At 46.0% G+C, this 19,008-nt stretch overlaps 1 protein-coding gene across 2 annotated transcripts in view; it reads right to left on the bottom strand.

The window, feature by feature from the left end:
* The window catches only part of Plekha7 (pleckstrin homology domain containing A7), a 187,660-nt gene that overhangs the window by 67,572 nt on the left and 101,080 nt on the right, over positions 1-19,008 (bottom strand). Inside the window, exon 1 of one of the 2 annotated variants that reach the window (XM_028778232.1) lies at positions 8,714-8,968. The exons of the other annotated variant lie outside the window; for it this stretch is intronic. The gene's annotated coding sequence lies outside the window, so the exon portion shown is untranslated. Of the gene's footprint in view, positions 1-8,713; positions 8,969-19,008 lie in introns of those variants that run through there. 2 annotated transcript variants of the gene reach the window in all.

Here is a 19,008-nt window from a genome sequence, read left to right as displayed (position 1 = left end):
GCTCTCAACAGCTTCCCCGAACTGTACACCAGGGAGAGAATGCTAAGAATTAACCACCCACCCTGCAAGTCCTATCTTCTTAAAATTCCTCTCACTGCTATTGAATGTCTTCAGTTCACTGAAGGGATAATAAACGTATGGGCATGTCTCTGCAGCACGACCCGCACGGTTCCAACACAAGACACTTCTATCACTCTTTTGAAGTCAGGAGGGGCTGCTTCCATGCCAGGCTGACAGACTCGGCCAGTATGTAGGTGTTTTGTGTGCTGACAAAGACTGCCTGGCACTTCAGAAGATGCGGAGCTGGCTCTGGAGGCTGCTGGCTTGTTTTACTAATAATTGAATCCCCTTTCTCAAAGGAGAATGTGATGAATTGAAAAAGGATTTCCCAAGAACTAAATCAGAATTGCTTTTAAGTTTTTATAAAAACAACAAAAATCACCAGTAATATCATTATATATCTGGAAATCTTCCAAGGTAGTCTGGGATTTTATTTTATTTGTTTGTTTGTTTGTTTGTTTGTTTTTTGCACATGTACCAGGGCACACATGTGGAGGTCAAAGGGCAACTTTCAGGTGTCACTTCTCTCCTATCATGTGAATGGGTCCTAGAGACTGAACTAAGGTCATCAGGATTAGTAGCAAGCGTCCCTACTCACTGAGCCCAAGTTGGCAGTGATTTTTCTACATATAAAAATATGCTGCATTTTCAGTTTTTATACTTGATGTTAACTTTCTTTTTTTTTTTTAAATCTTCCAGTCAACATACAAAGTAAAAGTTTCCAGCTGGGCAGTGGTGGCGCACACCTCTAATCCCAGCACTTGGGAGGCAGAGGCAGGCGGATTTCTGAGTTCGAGGCCAGCCTGGTCTACAGAGTGAGTTCCAGGACAGCCAGGGCTACACAGAGAAACCCTGTCTCGAAAAACCAAAAAAAAAAAAAAAAAGAAGGAAAGAAAGAAAAAATTAGTAAATCAAAGGGCATCTTTTAAAAAATCTTTTTAAAAAAACTCTTAACACAGGCAATGAAAAGCCCTTTTTGGCTGTCACAGCCAATAGATCATCTCAGTTTAGTGACGTTAAGACATTAGCTTTACCCCCTAATTGAGCACTGGGCCTCTCTGGAGATTAGTGTATCTAAATCAGTACAGTGCAAAGGTTAGGAAGACAATCTCTAAAAGCCTGAGATTTTCCTTACTCTGTCCTGGTGCCTGAAGTAACATTAGCACTGGTCGCTAGAGCAGCCCTGGTGCTATCAAGCCATTACTCTAGCCTGCTTGCTCCTTGACCTAGCCCCAGAGACCCACCCTACCAAGCCTCCACTCATCCAGGCACAGCTGGCCTCTCAATTCCTGTTCCTACCCAACCCACAGAATCCTATGACCTCATCAGGCAGGCAGCAGCTTGAGCTTCCCAAAAAAACAGCTTTCTAGTTTAGGAGGAGAATAGCCCCCTGCAGCACCTGCTTCAGTCAGCTTTGCATCACATTCAAGGGTTGGGCCTTATGTGCACATAGTTTGTTTTTTTGTTTTTTTAAAAAACCAAGAGCCTGGAGAACACAAACTCTAGGTCAGTCCCATTTCCAACCTAGAGGGGGAAAATGTCTTGCTTATGGGAAAACAAGTAAATAGTAACACCCCTCACATCTGACGCTCAGAAGCACTTTAGAGTCGACAAAACATTTGCTCACACATCTCAGCTGTCTACACATCAGTTCCTCATTTTCTAAGTGAGACGGCTGGGTGGAGAAGGTGAGAGCTGTGTACAAGACAACTTCAGGGAAGAGTGTTAAGACAGGGCATGGATCTAGGTTCTGATTGTGAATCCCATGCCTTCTACACAATCACCTGTTGCCCCCTTCCCTTAGGAATCAGAGACTGGCAGCTTCCTTCCTGACTCTGGTTAGAAGCTCTGCAGGCAGGGCATCAGAACACTGCTTACCTTTACCACCCCCATCTTCCTTGCGCCCAGGCCCAAAGTTCTGAATGATACTTGTATGGCAATCAGTTTATCCCAAGCAGCCTCTGGTCCTATCGTAAGTTCAGCCAATGGACCCTCTGGTAGACAAGAGCACAAGGCAAATCTTCTTATGTGCCTGGAACAGATCCAGCAGCCAGTGGCCTCCTTTTAAAACACATCAACCATTCTACTCCCCATACTCCAACTCATGTCATCAATCATAATTCAGAGCCCCAGGTTCACGAATCCTGAGCTACAAAGTGCTGGTGCTGATTCAAAAGTGCAAGCACCCTAACATTAGAAGGAAGATAAGTTAAAAAACAAAACACCAAAACCTAACCAAGCCAACCAACCAACCAAACAACAACAAAACCACAACTGTTGCCTGATCACACATAGAGAAGCTCCCCACACTCCCTTCTGTAATATTTACGCTGTTCTCAATGGCCTCAGCATCAGCCCTTCCAGCTTCCAACTGCGCACAGCCATCAATCCTGTCCAACACTCTTAGATAACCAAGGAGGTAAGCAAGAGGCACAGGCATGTTATTTCCATGATACAGATAAGAGAAATGAGGCTGGGGCTCGAGAGATGGCTCAGCGGTTAAGAACACTAACTGTTCTTCCAGAGGTCCTGAGTTCAATTCCCCTGTAATGGGATTCAATGTCCTCTTCTGGTGTGTCTGAAGACAGCAACAGTGTACATAAAATAAATAAATCAAGAGAGAGAGGGGGGAAGGGAGGGGGAGGGGGAGGGGGAGGGGAGAGGGAGAGGAAGAAGAAGAGAGGGAGAGGAAGAGAGGGAGAGAGAGAGAACATGAGGCTTCAGATTATGAGATAGTGTCAGAATTTAAAAAAATAAAAAAGAGGACATATCCATTGAGAAAGAAGACAGACCTGCAGGGAGGTATAATGGGTCCTGAATACTGGGGTCATGAGTTTTGCCTGAATGTACACTGCCTGCTCCTGGCAGAGCTTCTGGCTCAGCACTCTGGACAAACGGACATGAGTAAGGTCCCTAGACTATGCCATTCAACCTGATACCGGTAGTGCAGGTTATGTGCTATCACCTGGCCTTTAGGGAGACAAGCAAACCCCACAAGAGGTACACAACTTTTCTACAGACACAGCCAACTACTGTGCTCCCTACACAGCTCCAGGATCACTACTGTCCAAAGAAGGCTGTCTGTTAAATCAGCCTGGAGACTCCAAGTTCTCTCAGGCTGCACTTGTTGTCCCTCTTTGGACCTAAAACTCCAGTCTGTTTCCTGATTCTAAAACCCACAAAGACACATGTCCCATCACCCTGACTCAAGAAACAGTTTGCAGGCCTGTCCTGACACATCCCTGAAATACCTGTTCCGAAACCCGACTTCCCACCTTCTCACCTTGCAGGCAAGGCCCAGCCTGGAGCCAGGCAGCTGGTTTCAAGGGAATAGAAACTCTCTTTATGCAGGAGTTTCTGCTTTGCTTTAGGCTACCAAGAAAGCAATCTGCCAAGTGATTTAAAACATAATCAAGTCCTCTTTCTTAAAATCCCTCTCTTTCTCCTGGAAGCACCTTTCAGAAAGGCCTGGCAGTGTGATCTGGAGAGTACGAGGGAGCAGGGAGGGGAGAGTGAGTACCCAGGTAAATAAGCAGGCATCACAAAAGCCAGAGTGGTGGCTGGCTCCACAGAGAGGGGCAGCAAACACAAGAACCTTGATAACAGAATCCAGAGGACCATGGAGAACCAGAGAATTAACAGTTTACAAGCACTCACATGCACCACAACAAACAGGACAATGGCGGGCATGAGAGTTTCTTGCACAGTTTGGGGAAGGTGAATTTTTCATTCATATAGAATAAGCACAGCCAGGTATGGTTATGGTATACCTCTAATCTCAGAACTCAGGAGGCTGAGACAGGAGAACCCTGAGTTCAAGGCCAGCCTGGTCTGCAGAGAAAGTTCTGAGGTAGTCAGGACAACACAGAGAAACCCTGTCTCAACAACCCTACCCCAAAAAGAATGAGCAGTGACTTTTATTAGTTAAATATTCCAATTAGTTAAAAGTTCCAATTATTTATCTAACACATTTATTTTTTATTGTTCTTTTTTTTTAATGCTCTGGAAAGCTGTGAAAGATGCTTTGGAAGAAGTAAGAACACGGTAAGTGTGGCTTTCTGATGGTCGTGGCATTGGTATGCGGAGTGTGACAGATGTGCTGTCAGCACCAGTTCTGTTCTCAGCTATAAAAAGAAGAAACCGATTAAAATGTAAGGAAAGTATCTGGCCCAAGTCTGAAGAGGCCCTCATCAAGCATGGAGCAGAGCCTGTCAGTCCCCTGTCCCCAGCCTTCTAACCCTTCCCTGTGCCTCCCAGGACACTGTAGAACAGTCACCCCCAGGCTAAGGCTGACTTCAGCATTGCCTCCAGGCTTCTTAAGGCACATTTTATCTTTGTCCTCAGTGTCTCAACAGAACTAAAGATTGTGGGTCACCTAATAGTGCTCCAGTAAATGCTCAGAACTGAAAACTGAAACTCCAAGAATGAGAAGAAATTGCCTTCACTACATCGGTTCTCATCTGGCTACTCAATGAAGAGGTGGTAATCAACGGGGGAGACTATCTTCAAGGGCTGAGGATGCAGCTCGGTTGGGAGCTAGGCAAGCACAAGGCTGTGAGTTCAATCCCCAGCCCCATAAACAAGCTATGGTGGCCCGCACCATCATCCCAGCACCCAGGAAGTAGAGCAGTTCAAAGTGATCCTCAGCCATGTGTCATAGTGAGTTCTAGGCCAGCCTGGGCTAGATGGGACTGTCTCCTTTGCACTGCCTCGGCATTTCCTAAGCTCCTTTGGTTTATTTTACTTAACACTTTTACTAATTTATTCACTTAACAGAAAGTGTCACCATAATGTGGCGGAATGGTCTTTCAAGTTTGCAGAGTTTTAAATAAGCCACAGTTGACAACAGCTCTCTGCATACCGTCACGCCTCTGACAGCCCTTCTTCCTATAGCCAGGAAATCCTGGCCTGAATGAGCCAGTATATGTTCCCATCCTGACCCCAAGGGGAAACTATCCACTCAGAACTAACCTACCTCTTTTAACACATGCCCTGGGAACCACTCAGTCCAGACATTTGGAGCTGGAGCTGGGTTAAAGCAAGCTTCCTCAGCTCTTCCAAGCCTTGGTTCTGGCATTACAAGTGGGATTCTAAAATGTTCCTATGAAATTTAAAGAGGGGTTAAAATAAAGGGGTATACACACTTAACATACAGAAGGTGCTCAATGTTTAACCTAACTGAGGCTTGACTATGGTAACAATAAACAGACATCTAAGTTTTAACAAAAGGAGAATAAAGCCCTCTTTGCCCCAAAGTAAGTACTTTTCCAGGAACAATGTCCTCAAACACCAGAGTCATTCTCTGTTCCTTTCTATACCTTAGCTTCCACTTGTGATACGCATGCAAGCACTACTGGCTTCTCAAAGATGCTCGGCATTCACCCTCAGTTTTCTGCCACCTCCATCTGCTTGCCTCTGGCCCACATACATGCAGCCCCACCCCATCCCCGTACAAGGGATTGAACCTAGGGCCTTGGGAACCCGAAGCAAGTGCTCTGTCATAAAACGGTGTCTCCAGCCTGCTTTTTTACTTTTTACTTTGAGACAGGGTCTCACTAAGTTGCCACAGTTGGCCTTGAACTCACTCTGTGGTCCAGGCAGACCTTGCACTTGAGATCCTCCTGCCTCAGCTTCTCAGGTAGCTGTGATTACAGCCTTGTAACAATTAGGCTCATCTTTTGTCTCCTGGTTAGCCTTGGTAACAGCTTCTAAGCACATCCTTTGCTTCTTCTATCTCAGCTTCTGTGACTTCACCGGAAGCTCTCCGGTCTTTTAAGGTAAGAGAGATCATGACAGCCTCACTACACATGCACAGTGAAAACACACTCCTTGCCTTGGCTTATAAGACCCTAGAAGACAGGCTAGGGCTATAGCTCAATTGGCACAGTGCTTGCCCAACACATACAAAGCCCTGGGCATCATCTCTAGTACCACATAAACTGGCACTATAGCACACAGTAGGCAGAACAGATGATCAGAAGTTCAAGACCATCTTCAATTGTGAGAGTCTGTCTCAAACCAAACCAAACCAAACCTTAGAGGATATGACCCCTGCCCAGTGGCAGCCGCTTCAATACTACTCTGTTCCGGCCCACCTCATTTCCTGAACACTCAGGCCTTTCTTACCTGGCACCCTCTGTCCTTGCAGTCTGTATGCATCTTGTCCTTTAGACCTGGGCAGGGCTATCACCACCTTGGCCCTTCCCACTGTCACTTCACAGGCGCCAGCCAATTTCAGTTATTAACAGCTGTAATATTTCTCACTTATGCGCACGTGTGATTACTGTGAATTTCTTTGACTAGCACACAGGTTTGGCCTGTTACTTTAGTCCTGTATCAGTCAGTAGAGGTGTCTGGCACCCAGGAGGTACTCAGAAGTATTCCTTGACTCAATGGATGAGGAAAAAAAAGGGTGTGTGTGTGTGTTTCTGATCTTCAAGTGAGCCTTCAAATGAGGTGCCTGAGCCTGCAGAAACCCGGACTCAGGTAAGAGACAAGAATCTAACAGACATTGGCCATCAGGATGTAGCTGCCTTCCACTGGCAGAACAAGAGACACTTACACACCATAAGCCTCTTCATGCTCACGGTGAAGGTTAATGCCCTCAGTGCAGAAAGGCATGAATCCAAGGCCTGAGAGGAGACTGCTGAGTGACTGAGGACACGCAGGGTGGGGGCACATGGCCTCTGTCTCCCTTTCATGAATGAGACAGGATGTGGGGCTAAGCTCAGCTCAGGGATAGCTATGAAGACTCTCACTTTGTTCTCTGCTCCCTCCCACTGGTATTTCTCTTCTGCTCTTCACTACCTGCCAGTCCTAGTACATGGAAGGAGGGATGCTTATGGGGAAGGCACCCGAACTGCTACCTTAACAGCCTGGGAATGAGCACCAGCCACCTTTGGCAAGAGGCCGTGCAGAGCCTATCAACACCTCAAAAGTCCCAGGGACGGGTGAGTGGGCCAGGGCTCCCAGGCAAAAGGATCTTCTGCCAACGCCAATGCTCCCCACCAGTCCTGGGGAGCCAGAAATACAGCAGTGCTAGGCTACCAGCACCCACACTGTCCCCATCTGGTTCACACCACCACAAACTAGGCACAACTTGAGTCCAGCCAAACCCTGGGCTACCCCCCCCCCCAGGGGTGATCCTGAACTGTCTTCTCTGTAAGAGTCTGAGAGAGTCACATTGTGACTGCCAACCTTGGAAAGAGGTATTTCTGTTCTTCTCATCTCCTGCTTAGATCAGAGTGATGGCTTCTAGTATGATCTCTCCCAATCTCTCTCTCCCTCCCTCTCTCCCTCCCTCCCTCCCTCCCTCCCTCCCTCTCTCTCTCTCTCTCTCTCTCTCTCTCTCTCTCTGTCGCTCTCTCTGTCTCTCTCTCTCTCGTTATAGGTTCTCAGATCCATTCAGTGGCCACTCCATTTGTAAAATACCTCTCCCAAATCTCCCAAGCCACATAAGCCACCTGGCTGGCTGAAGCCTGACTGCATCCCAGATCCCACAAAGGGCTGCATACCTAGAATTCCACCTGCTGACTAGGGAGTGTTCATTTTGGCTTCCTGTAACCATGAATGAAAAGTTTAAAGGCCAACTCCTACTAGAATGAGGAAATCAATGCAGACAGTCTGTCCCCTTTGGAAGGAAGTTTTCAGAGAAACAAGGTAATAGAAGCTGCTATCAGCCTTGTTAGCAGTAAGTCTTCAAAACCTCTCAGGGCTCTGGTTTCCTCATCCTGGGCTCCCCATCAGCAGAGGCCACCCAGGCAGATCAGATTGGACACAGCCCATAGTTCAAACCTGGAATGAGTGGGTGAATGCTGGGCTTATCTGCAGACGGAGGAAATAAACCAACTGGGCAAGGTTATGAGGAGGCCGTCCTGCTGGGACTCAGGAAACAATTCCGCATTTGGGGCCTGTTGAGTTTTTTCTTTGCTATCTCTAGAACTGTTCTTGAGGTGTCACCCTGCCTTGCTCTGTGTGGCAACTCCAGCAGAAGCCTGCAAAGACACAGGTCCAAGCACACACATTCCTTTCTTGGAGTTAAGGCACACACAAACCCCAGGTCACTGTTAACATCTAGTTAAAGAACTCGTCTACCAGACAAAGTGGTTTCAGATCAGTGGGCACCATCCCTCAACCACACCCTTGTCCCTCAGAGAGTCTGCCTCCATGGTGCAGAAACTACAGAGAAAATCCACCTCCCAGATAGCCAGGGGCACAGAGCCTACGGGAGTGCTGAAATTACAAGGGAGACATTTTCAACCTCAGGACACCCATTTGTAATTCCATTCAATGCTTCCCTAGGCTGGTAACTTGGCAGCCACTTGAGAAAAGAGGGCCAGGTATTATAGGAATCTCTCAGGCAATGAGGACATTTTAGGTGATCAAGGTTCTTCGCAAACTCCTGCTATCCAACCAAACCCAGACTGAAGTTCAACAACAGTACCGGTAACTTAAAACTCAAAGGACCTTCCCCTCCTGCCAACAGGATACTGTTCGGAAGAACATGAGGGAGATAAGAGTTCAGGACACCTCTGTCCTACTTTTTCCTAATTAAATGGCATTCCTGCTGAGCAATGGCACTCCTGGTCATTTGAAACTTCAGGAACCAAAATATATCACACACTGAATCCTTACAGACCCGTACGGGACTCACCTGTTCTCTTGGAGACAGGCCCGAAACTCGCTTTGAGCTCCATATTCAGAACTGTCTTTCCTGGTAGTAGTCTGATGAAACTGCCCTCATCTCAGGGCCGACCTAGAGGAAAGCTCCCCGCTGCCTACTCTCTCTCTCTCTCTCTCTTTCTCAATTTCAGCTTTCCGCGGCTGTTCCCAGGTGTTACAATCCAGCAGTCATGCTGGTCCTGCTCATTCATTCTCCTTCCTCTCCACGCCCCAAACAAAACCAGATACCAGGCAGGAATACAACCTCAGCTCTGAGACTCCACCCCCGTGGCCAAAGGGAACGAGGATGCCTGACTGCGCACAACCAAGCAAGCAGTATAGGCTATGGGACCCATTGTGTTGTTCTTAGAGCCTGTGAGGCTGGCTCCCTCTAGCATCTGGACATAGACTAACATCTATCCCTAATGTCAGAAAGAATCATCCAGTTAGTTTCTTCCATTCTGCATGGGGCTAAAATCAGCCCTAAACCAAGCCTCTTCGGTGGAGAAACACTGCTACCATGCCCACCTACCTGCCTGGAAAAGCTCCAAGGTTCTTTCAGAACTTCCTGGGAATGGCTATGGCTCCTTCAGGACAAATCTTAACCAGGAAGCTTTCGCTCCCCAAAGACGTAGGAGGAAACAGAAAGGGAAAATGATACTGAGGTCACAGACCAACAGCAGCTTTTTCGTAGTAACCTACATAGATCTACTGATCACAGGGAAGGTGAAACAGCTCTTCGAGGTTGAAGGGGCAAGGGAGTTGTGGACGGTTACAAGGCTGTGCTCTAGAGTTTGCCAAGGTGCTAGCACATAGTAGGAACTCAAGAAATAATTACTGAGAAAAAAAATAAAGGGGATTTTGTTCTCAGTCTGTTTAGAATGGCAGTTTTTCTAAAATTTGTGTCTGTTACCATTTTAAAAGCTTTGGTTGTGAAACCTGGGTTGTTGACCGTTTTTCTTTTTTTTTTTTTTAATAGTTTTAAAGTTTTAAAGGCCTTCCAAGTTATAAAACAGAATGGGAATCTGGCACTGCAAAATGAAAAGAGTAAGCAATCAGTCCTTACTAAGGCAGGTCAGGTCCAAAGGAAACTTTGATCCCCCTAACTCTAAAAGGCAGTCCAGATATCCAGAAACAGGCTCAGCCAACTACAGGAGGATTTCTGGAGGTTAGATAAGAGCCAGCATTCCTCAGGAACTCTGGAAGTCAGTTCCCCTCTACCAAAATGAAGTCAGATCCTTTCATACTACAGAAGGGACAAATGGCTATCCGTGGCACCCATTGGCACACCAAAGCATGCTGGTCTTAGGGCTCCCTCAGTTCCACAGCTAGACCTTCTCTCCTCCCCTACCCTAAACTCCCTCCACCTCATGGGATTGGCTTCCACCAGCTACTTATTCTTCTTATAGCCCTGCTATTTTCGTGTGTGTGTGTATGTGTGTGTGTGTGTGTGTGTGTGTGTGTGTGTCTGCGCGTGTGCTCTCTCTCCCTCCCTCCCTCCCCCTCCTTCTCTCACTATGTTTTCTCTATACTCTTTCCCTTGCTGTTACCTCCTCTCTCACAGATAGCCCTGGCCATGTCCAGTCTGCTAGTCATGTTTTGTCTACTTCTTTCTCACTCTGCTCTGGACTCTTCCAGATGCCTCTGGCTGTTCTCTGTCTTTCATGTCTACAATATAAACCAGCCCCATAACCACACCACAGAGTAGTCATGTAGTCAGTTTACACATGGAGCTACTGGTGGAGGAAGAACGTTCTTTTTTGAGGGTGCTCCAGTGCGTGGGCACAGACCCATCCCCATATAGGCATCACTAACTGGACTATGTGGGCTATCTAAACAACAACAAAAAGACATTAAGCTGGGAGGGGGCAGAAACAGGAAGTAGACATGATCATATTGTATTGTATACATGGATGAAATTCCCAAAAATAAAGAAAAATGAGAGCTGGGCAGTGATGGCACACGCCTTTAATCCCAGCACTTGGGAGGCAGAGGCAGGTGGATTTCTGAGTTCGAGGCCAGCCTGGTCTACAGAGTGAGTTCCAGGATAGCTAGGGCTATACATAGAAACCCTGTCTCAAAAAATGAAAATAAAAACACAAAACAAGACAACAACAACAAAATAAAGAAAAATATTTTTAAAAAATCATGAGTGACCAGGAGCTAGTCTCACAATTGTCTTCCTTGACAGAATGTTTTAACTACAAAAGATCATAATCAATCACAAATCAATTGCTATGAAGGCTAAATTAGGCTTACAAGCACAAACCCAATATGGTTAATACTTATTTGGTCCTACTGTGTGTTTAGCACTATGTGTACTTTGGGGATAAACAATGATTACTGCATAATCTGCCCATGATACAGGCACTCACATCCAACAGCACAGGCAGATGTGGTCATCTGTGCCACACACCCAGGTTGGAGCAAGTGCCCAATGCAAGCTCGAAACATAACTGAATCTAGAAATCACATTATAAAGGCAACAACCTTTGAAGGCAGATTGCACTATTTCCATTTAACAAATAAGAAAATCAGAGCTGAAAGCAGCCCAGAGCCCTTCTACAACCAGACGAACAAAATTCAAGTTAGTACAAGTGGGGGCTTAGTCTTCCTGCTTAGTCTTACACTTCAGGAAAAGGCCACCTCTGGCTCCAGTGGGTCAGATGCCAAGGAGCCAGGGAAGGAACAGGAAGTGGCCTGAGCTTAGTCATCAGGTACCTGGGCTTATCCCTTCATCACCAGCAACACCCTAACAGAGATCAGCAACAGGTATGAGAGAGCTAGAGGGACACGCAGAGCCAGTCTCCGCTCTGCCCAGTGGCCCTGCCTCCACGGCCCTGGCCCGGCTGCCCTTGCTGCCAGAGCAGCTGTGCTGAAAACCAGATTTCTTGCATTGCCTCCCCTCCCCCACCTTGCCTCCATATGGAGATATCTCACCACTCAATAGGCCCCAACTCCTGTCAGATTAACTGTCCACCAGATCCAGTCACATAGTCTTTCCCGACCCTAAGCATGACTGTGGCTGTCATCTTCCCTGCTGAATTCTGGGAAGCCTTCAAGGTCTGTTCTCTTCTGAATGGCCCTTCCTGGTCACCTCAGGCCTAAGTGACACCTGAAGGCTTAGACTAGAATGACATAGGTCCCAATTCTTATATGCTTTTCAAAACATACTCAAGAACTGCATATTCCAGAAGGGTATGAACCAAAACTCTTTTCCTGCCTCTAACCCACTGTCCAATCTGGCAAATACTTGTGCCAGATAAATCTTTATGTCATTATTGCTATTTGCACTTATGGAATTCTTAGACACTTAAAATTTAGCTGGTCAGTGAAATAGCTTACCTCTGAGCCAGACTACCTGAGTCCAATCCCTAGGACCCCATAGAAGAAGAGAACTGACTCACATAAGTTGTCCCCAGACCTACACACACACACACACACACACACACACACACAATTTCTAAAAAATGTCAAAGGTCAACAAGATGGCTCACTGGGTAAAGGCACTTGCTGCCAAGCCAGATAACCTGAGTTTAATTCCCTAGAACCCACATGGTAGAAGAAGAGAACCAACTCCCTTGTTTCTTCCTCTGACTTCCACCTGTGTGCTGTACTAAGTACATGGACTTCTCTACACACACACCACACACACAAACACAGATGTATATGTATATACACACAGATTATATATACATAAGTATACACACACACACACACACACACACACACACAAATACTATGTATGTTCTCCAAGTTGGTTTTTATACTTTATATAACATGGACTCCTCCATGTCCACAGCAAAAATAAACGTAGTACCCACCTCCATATATACTTCCCAAGGCCCTCGGCACCCTTTATATAGAGAAGACCCTGGAACCCATCCCAAATGCCAACCTACCCAGACACATAGCAGGCATTACAAGCTGATGATTGTGAACTACTATGTCCCCAGGACAAGTTTTATTTGAGTTTCAAGGAAGAAAAAATCTAGTGGAATTTTAAAAGCCAAAAATATCATTCTCATTCATATATACATATATATATGAAATCCAGGTCACCTTGGAAAAGCAAGCACTGTTGCAAGGCTGCCAAGCAGACCCACCTTAGCTCACTGTGGTTGCTGTGGTTGTCGCCACACCCTCTGCTCCCAGGGTTGACCTGGGAGCCCATCTGTCATCACTTGCACACTCCCAGTTTTCTGACACTAACCTCTTTATATCCATGGCTGAGCCAGAATGTGGAAAACAAAAGACAAAGCCTTGGTGTGAGTACTTAAGAAACAAACGAGTGCACACACACCCGAGCTAGAGCTGCCCTCGAGCCCTACCCTCTGAACTTGTGACACAAGGCTGTCACCTACAAAGCTCACAATGGAGTCTTTGAAAACTAATCTAATTGAGTTTTACTTAAGTTTACAATCCTGTGCTAGGCCAACTTCATAGCTATAAGCCTTGACTCTCGGGCTGGACGCACCTGCTGGGGCACACAGTACCAGTACTGACAATCAGAGGCTTTTCTTTAGCAAACACATTTAGAAGAATCTTGCGTGAGAGTAAAAACCAAAGGAAGATGGCAAAAACTGGCTAGAAATTTTCTTTCTTATCAAGCCAACAAATAAATAACTTAAACACATCTGTCATCTTGTGGAAGTAGTGGCTATTGGGAACTTGCCCTTACTCTTCCCTGCCTGGGCTACAGCACAGCTAAATCCAAACCACCACGCTCTTCCCCACCAAAAAGCACCCAGCAAATTGCCACCAACATCACCACTAGAGGTTGTAGTGGATGCCACTCTGATGACAGACACCAAAAGTTCCCACAGACAGCAGACATGGGCTCTGGGAAGAGAAAAGCATCTCTGACACCAGATGCTCCCTGGGTAAAACCACTCACTTACCCTAACTCTGAATATGGCATTTAGACCCCTGGCTAGAATGGAGCCCTTGACAGCTTAGTTCCAGGTCCAGAAAGCCATAGAAAAAGTTGGCACAGCTAATGTGCACTCGGGAAGAATCTTAAAAGGCTCTTACTAGGTGACAAGACCTGGAAGATGCTGTTCACAATGACTGTGGAACCAGCATATACACTTCATCCATTCACTCAATACATAAATATCTGAGAGCCACCTAGTTTCCAATCCTGGGTTGCTCCTCATCTGAACAGTGAATAATGGAGTCAGGAGTATAAGCTCAAACCTCATACCTTACCAAGGGGAACAACAGGAAAGCTGTTTAGATTTCCACAAATGAGAACTGACTTAGTCAAGAGCAGCAAATTCTCCATTTATTAAGTCAAACTGGGGTGACTTGTTCTCTTAGTAGGGTAGTCCCTGTTTTCCAGAAATCATAGTATTCAAAGTTTAGACGGTCAGAGAGATGGCTTAGTGGGTTTACACACGCCTGGAATCCACATGGGAGAGGAAGTCCTCTGGCATCCATACAGGCCTGGCATGACAAGCCTGCACCTACACAAAATAAACTTTAAAACTATAATTTTTCAAAAGACAAAAGATTTTAGAGCTGAAATCTACTCAGACTGACCTCATCCAATCTCTGCTCTGTAGATACGGAAACAGGCCTGGGAAGGTTAAGAGAACGGCTGGAGGTCACAGGAATTATTGAACCACGCACGCCAACAGCAGTTCCTGAAAACAGGATTGGAGGAAAGCCCATCCTACTTCGTTTTTAATTAATTTCCTGCCTTAAACAAAATTCATCTTCCAGTGATTCATTTCCACTCCCAAACATGAAAAAGACATTTCAGAAGTGGGGAATCCCTGTGTCTAGTCTCAGGATTTCATAAAAACCAGAGAAAGAGCCGGGCAGTGGTGGTGCACGCCTTTAATCCCAGCACTTGGGAGGCAGAGGCAGGTGGATTTTTGAATTCAAGGCCAGCCTGGTCTACAGAGTGAGCTACAGAGTGAGAGGCAGGACAGCCAGGGCTACACAGAGAAACCCTGTCTCAAAAAACAAAACAAAACAAAACAAAATGAACCAGAGAAAGATAAATCTGGATTTGAGGGCCCTGTAAGTGCACTTAAGGAGAGAACCCACACGAGGACACAGGTCATACATCCAGAGCCAAGGAATGCATAGAGAGGGCATCTTCTAGCATCAGACAAAGCAAGAAGCAGAAGCGCAAGACAGAACCAAGCCTGCTGACATACTGACTTCCAGAATCTTAAGACAAAATAAAGGAATAAAACTGTTGTTTGAAGGCATTAGATTTATGATCCTTTGTCCTGACAATCCAGAGAACACAATCAGCCTTAGTCCTAAGGTTCTAGAAGACTGTAGATCCAATGAGTCCAGTGTGGAAAAGAGACAGGAGGACCAATAGACATTTGGACCCACTTAACACTAGAACAGAGTCCAAAACAAACAAGATTAAATATTCTTACATTTTTTAGTTTTTTTTTTTGTTTTTAGAGACAGGGTTTCTTTGTATAGCCTTAGCTGTCCTGGACCTTGATCAATAGACCAAGCTGGGTTCAAACTCATAGAGATCCTCCTGCCTCTACCTCCCAAGTGTGGGGATTAAAGGCGTGTGTCCCTCCACCCCTAGCTATTCTTACATTTTTCACTGGTCAGAGCCCACTCAAATATCATGTCCACTTCAGGATCCACACCTATCATCCAGGTGGGAAAGCTGGAGTGAGCACAGAAGATCAGGGCCAGGAAAAGCTGGAACTTTTTGTGACCTGGGAAGACTTGAGACAAATGGTGGTGGGGGGGAGTTTTACTGTCAACTTTACATAAGCCAGAGTCATCTGTAAGGGAGGAACCTCAATTGAAAAAATGTCTTCTTTGGGTTTTTTTAGGGTTTTTTTTTTTTCCGAGACAGAGTTTCTCTGTGTAGCCTTGGCTGTCCTGGAACTCACCCTGTAGACCAGGCTAGCCTCAAACTCAGAAATCCGCCTGCCTCTGTCTCCCAAGTGCTGGGATTAAAGGTGTGTGCCACCACCGCCTGGCGAGAAAATGTCTTTGTAACACCAGGCATTTTCTTAGTGACTAAGGCTGAAGGACCCTGCCCATTGTGGGTGGGGTCACTCATGGGTTGGTGGTCTGGTTCTGTAAGAAAACAGACTAAGCAAGCCATGGGGAGCAAGGCAGTAAGTAGCACCCCTCCATGGCCTCTGCATCAGCTCCTGCCTCCAGGTTCCTACCCTGTGTGAGTTCCTGTCTCAATTTCCTTTGAAGATGAACAGTGACATGAAGTGTAAACCAAATTAACCCTTTACTCCCAAGCTGCTTTTAATAATGGTGTCTGATCATAGCAACAGTAACTAAGACAACCGTTATCTTCCATTCTGGAAGGACTATCAAGAAGTAGGGCTGACAGGTGGCATTCTTGTTATGGTACAACTAAGCAAACTTTTTAAAAATGTTCTATGGTTTGGGGGCTCAGATAGCTCAGTGGTTGAGTACTTGCTGAACAATCGTAAGACCCTAGATTCCAGTTCTCAACTCTGGAGGGCTAAAATTAAAATAAAATAAAATAAAATAAAATAAAATAAAAATAAAAGAGGGTAGGGCTAAGCTGCTTTGTTCCCTAGGGTCCAAGGCTGTTGAAATAGGATATGTGGATGGGGTCCCAGGGAGATAGATTCTTCAAGGAACTGAGTGACAAAGTCAGAATGACCTCTGACCATCACTGGCTAAATGCCCCTATTATGCATTTTCAAGCCCAAGCCTCCCAGCAAACAAAACAAAACAAAAAACAAACTGCTTACCAAGTACCTTAGTAATGAAAGAACAGAGAGCCCAGTCCTGCCATGAGCGAAGGTGGCCACTTCTCTCTAGCTCTGAGAACCTTTGAGTCTATGACAATAAACTGTTTAGTGATCATCTAACCTGAGCGATCTCTGCAATGCGTGACTTTCTGATCACACAGTGGTACTTGTGGGGAAGCAGAACCAAAACCCAGTGCAGAGCTACAGTGATAACTCATGGCCAACTCCCAGGGAGCTGGGCTTCCTACCATTCTTATGTTCTTATGTTCTTATGTTCTTACATCAAATGTTCTTATTTACTTCTATGTGTTCTTGTGAAAATACACATTTGTGAGTACATGCATGCGTGTGTGTACTTGCCATGTGGTCAAAGGACAACATTAGGTGTCTTCCTCCTTTTGAGACACAGTCTCTCACTAGCCTAGAACTTCACCAAGTAGGCTAATTAGCTAGCCAGTGAGCTTCAAGGGACTAATCCAGCTCTGACTCCCAACTCACCATTGCCTGGATAATAAGAGCACCCTCATACACATTCAAAACTCCCAGCCCTGTGTAGTGGTACACACCTTTAATCTCAGCATTTTCTTAGTGTTCCAAACAGTTCTGCCATACCTCGTTTGTTGCAAGGAGACTGAAGTTGGATCTGCATGCTTGCTAAGTAAACAGACTACCAATTGAGGCACCTCCTCAGTCCCTAAAAGTAAACAACAAACACTCACTTCTCACACTCCCAGAGGCCAGGAAGTCTAATATAACAGTTTCCACATGTTCCCTGTCTAGGTGAAGGGCCATTCCTCATGGATCTTCTCCCTGCTTCCTAAAATGGTGGGATGTGGCAAAGAAGCTCTTTGAAGCCTTTTCCCCTTCTCCTTTCATGTGCATGTGTGGTGATTGTGCATACATGAGTGTGTTCACATATGTGTAAACACGGGCAAAAGAATGTGTGTTTGTGTGTGTGCACACATGGAAGGTAGTACAGGAGGCATCTTCAATCACTCTCCTTCTGACTCTTTTTGAAGCAGGGTCTCTCCGTCTAACCCAGATCTCATTGATATGGTTAGTCTCACTAGTCAGCTTGCTTCAGGGATTCCTCTCTCCACCTTCCCAATCTGGAATCACAGGGAGCCACTGTACCCACCCAAGGGCCTCTTTTATAAGAGCACCAATGCTGTTTGTTCATGCTCCGCCCCTCCACCATTTCTTTTCCATATGCAGATTTCAGTGTCCAGCATCCACTAACAGGACACAGGAACTATCTGTACCAGCTCCCATACCCTGCATGCTGACAATGGGTCTGGAGATGACTATGATCACTGTGAGGTCTCGTCATTTTGGGAATAACTCATAAGAGGAAAGAAATCATTTGCTCAAGCTCACACTGCAGGACTCCAAGCTCAGCACCAGTGTTTCTTCTGAGTCCTATGGTCTGTTCTGCCCCTTTCTATGGGGTTTAACTCATTCAAGGCAAATATGGCTACTAAGTGGGAGGTCCTCTGGCATGCGTCCTGCTGTGGCCCTGTAAGGGGTGATTTTCTAGATTCTTCTTCTCTTGGAGCTGTAGAGAGGGTTCAGCCATCAAGAGCACTTGCTATTCTTCCAAGGGAACTGTATTCCGTTCCCAGCACCCTCAAGGTGACTCACAATTATCTGTAACTTTGGTGATAGAGAAGCTGGTGCACTCTTCTAGGCTCTTTGGCCATTAGATACGCATGTGGTGTCCACCTATATTTGCAGGCAAAATATCCATACACATAAAAACAGGAGAAATATATCTAGAGATTTATTTATTCCTTCCCCCCACCCCTAGAATTTCCTCCACATTATTGGACCAGAGAAACTGCTGGCAGGGAAGTGGTGTCTCTCTACAGCCCAGGAAACAGCCCAAAGCCTTGCAGATAGGAGCAGCATCATAGTGAGGAAACCAACGAGAGACAGAAGTGCCCACATCAGCTTATTCAGTAACCCACTAAATCCTGACCTTTGGCCCTCCATCCTGTTAACCACAGGCTGTGCTGGGGAAAAGCAACACATAGATCTGAGGCAGTGGCTCTCAGCCTTCCTAGTGCTGCAACCCCCGAATACAGTTCCTCACGCTGTAGTGACCCCAAACATAAAATAATTTTATTGCTACTTCATAACTGTAATCTTGCTGCTGTTTTGAACTGTAAGGTAAATAAATGCCAGTGTTTTCCAATGGTCTTAGGCAGCCCCTGTGAAAGGGTCATTTGTGTCCTATCTACCAAGGGGTTGGGACTCATGAGTTGAGAACCACTAATCTGAAGGCTCGCAGTATCCAGAGCCCAGAGGATATCTCCAGGAATTAAAGCACAGGATCTTTGTTTATCAGGTTTTCGGAGGTAACTCAACCACATTCCAATGGGAGGAACCTCCTGTAGTAGCTTCTGTGTTGTTGTACCCTAGCTGGTCCCATGATCAGGTTACCCAGCACCTCTCAACCTCCCCAGCCAGGACCCCCTGCCTGGCAAAGCCCACCGTTCCCTATGCATCCACTCCAAGGGACTTCTTGCCATAGAATCAACAGTCTAGAGAC

The sequence above is a fragment of the Grammomys surdaster genome, unplaced genomic scaffold (assembly GCF_004785775.1).
Source record: "Grammomys surdaster isolate TR1022 unplaced genomic scaffold, NIH_TR_1.0 330, whole genome shotgun sequence".
NCBI lineage: Eukaryota > Metazoa > Chordata > Mammalia > Rodentia > Muridae > Grammomys > Grammomys surdaster.
Note: the sequence above shows the minus strand (reverse complement) of the source record. Positions and strands in the feature narration are given on the sequence as shown.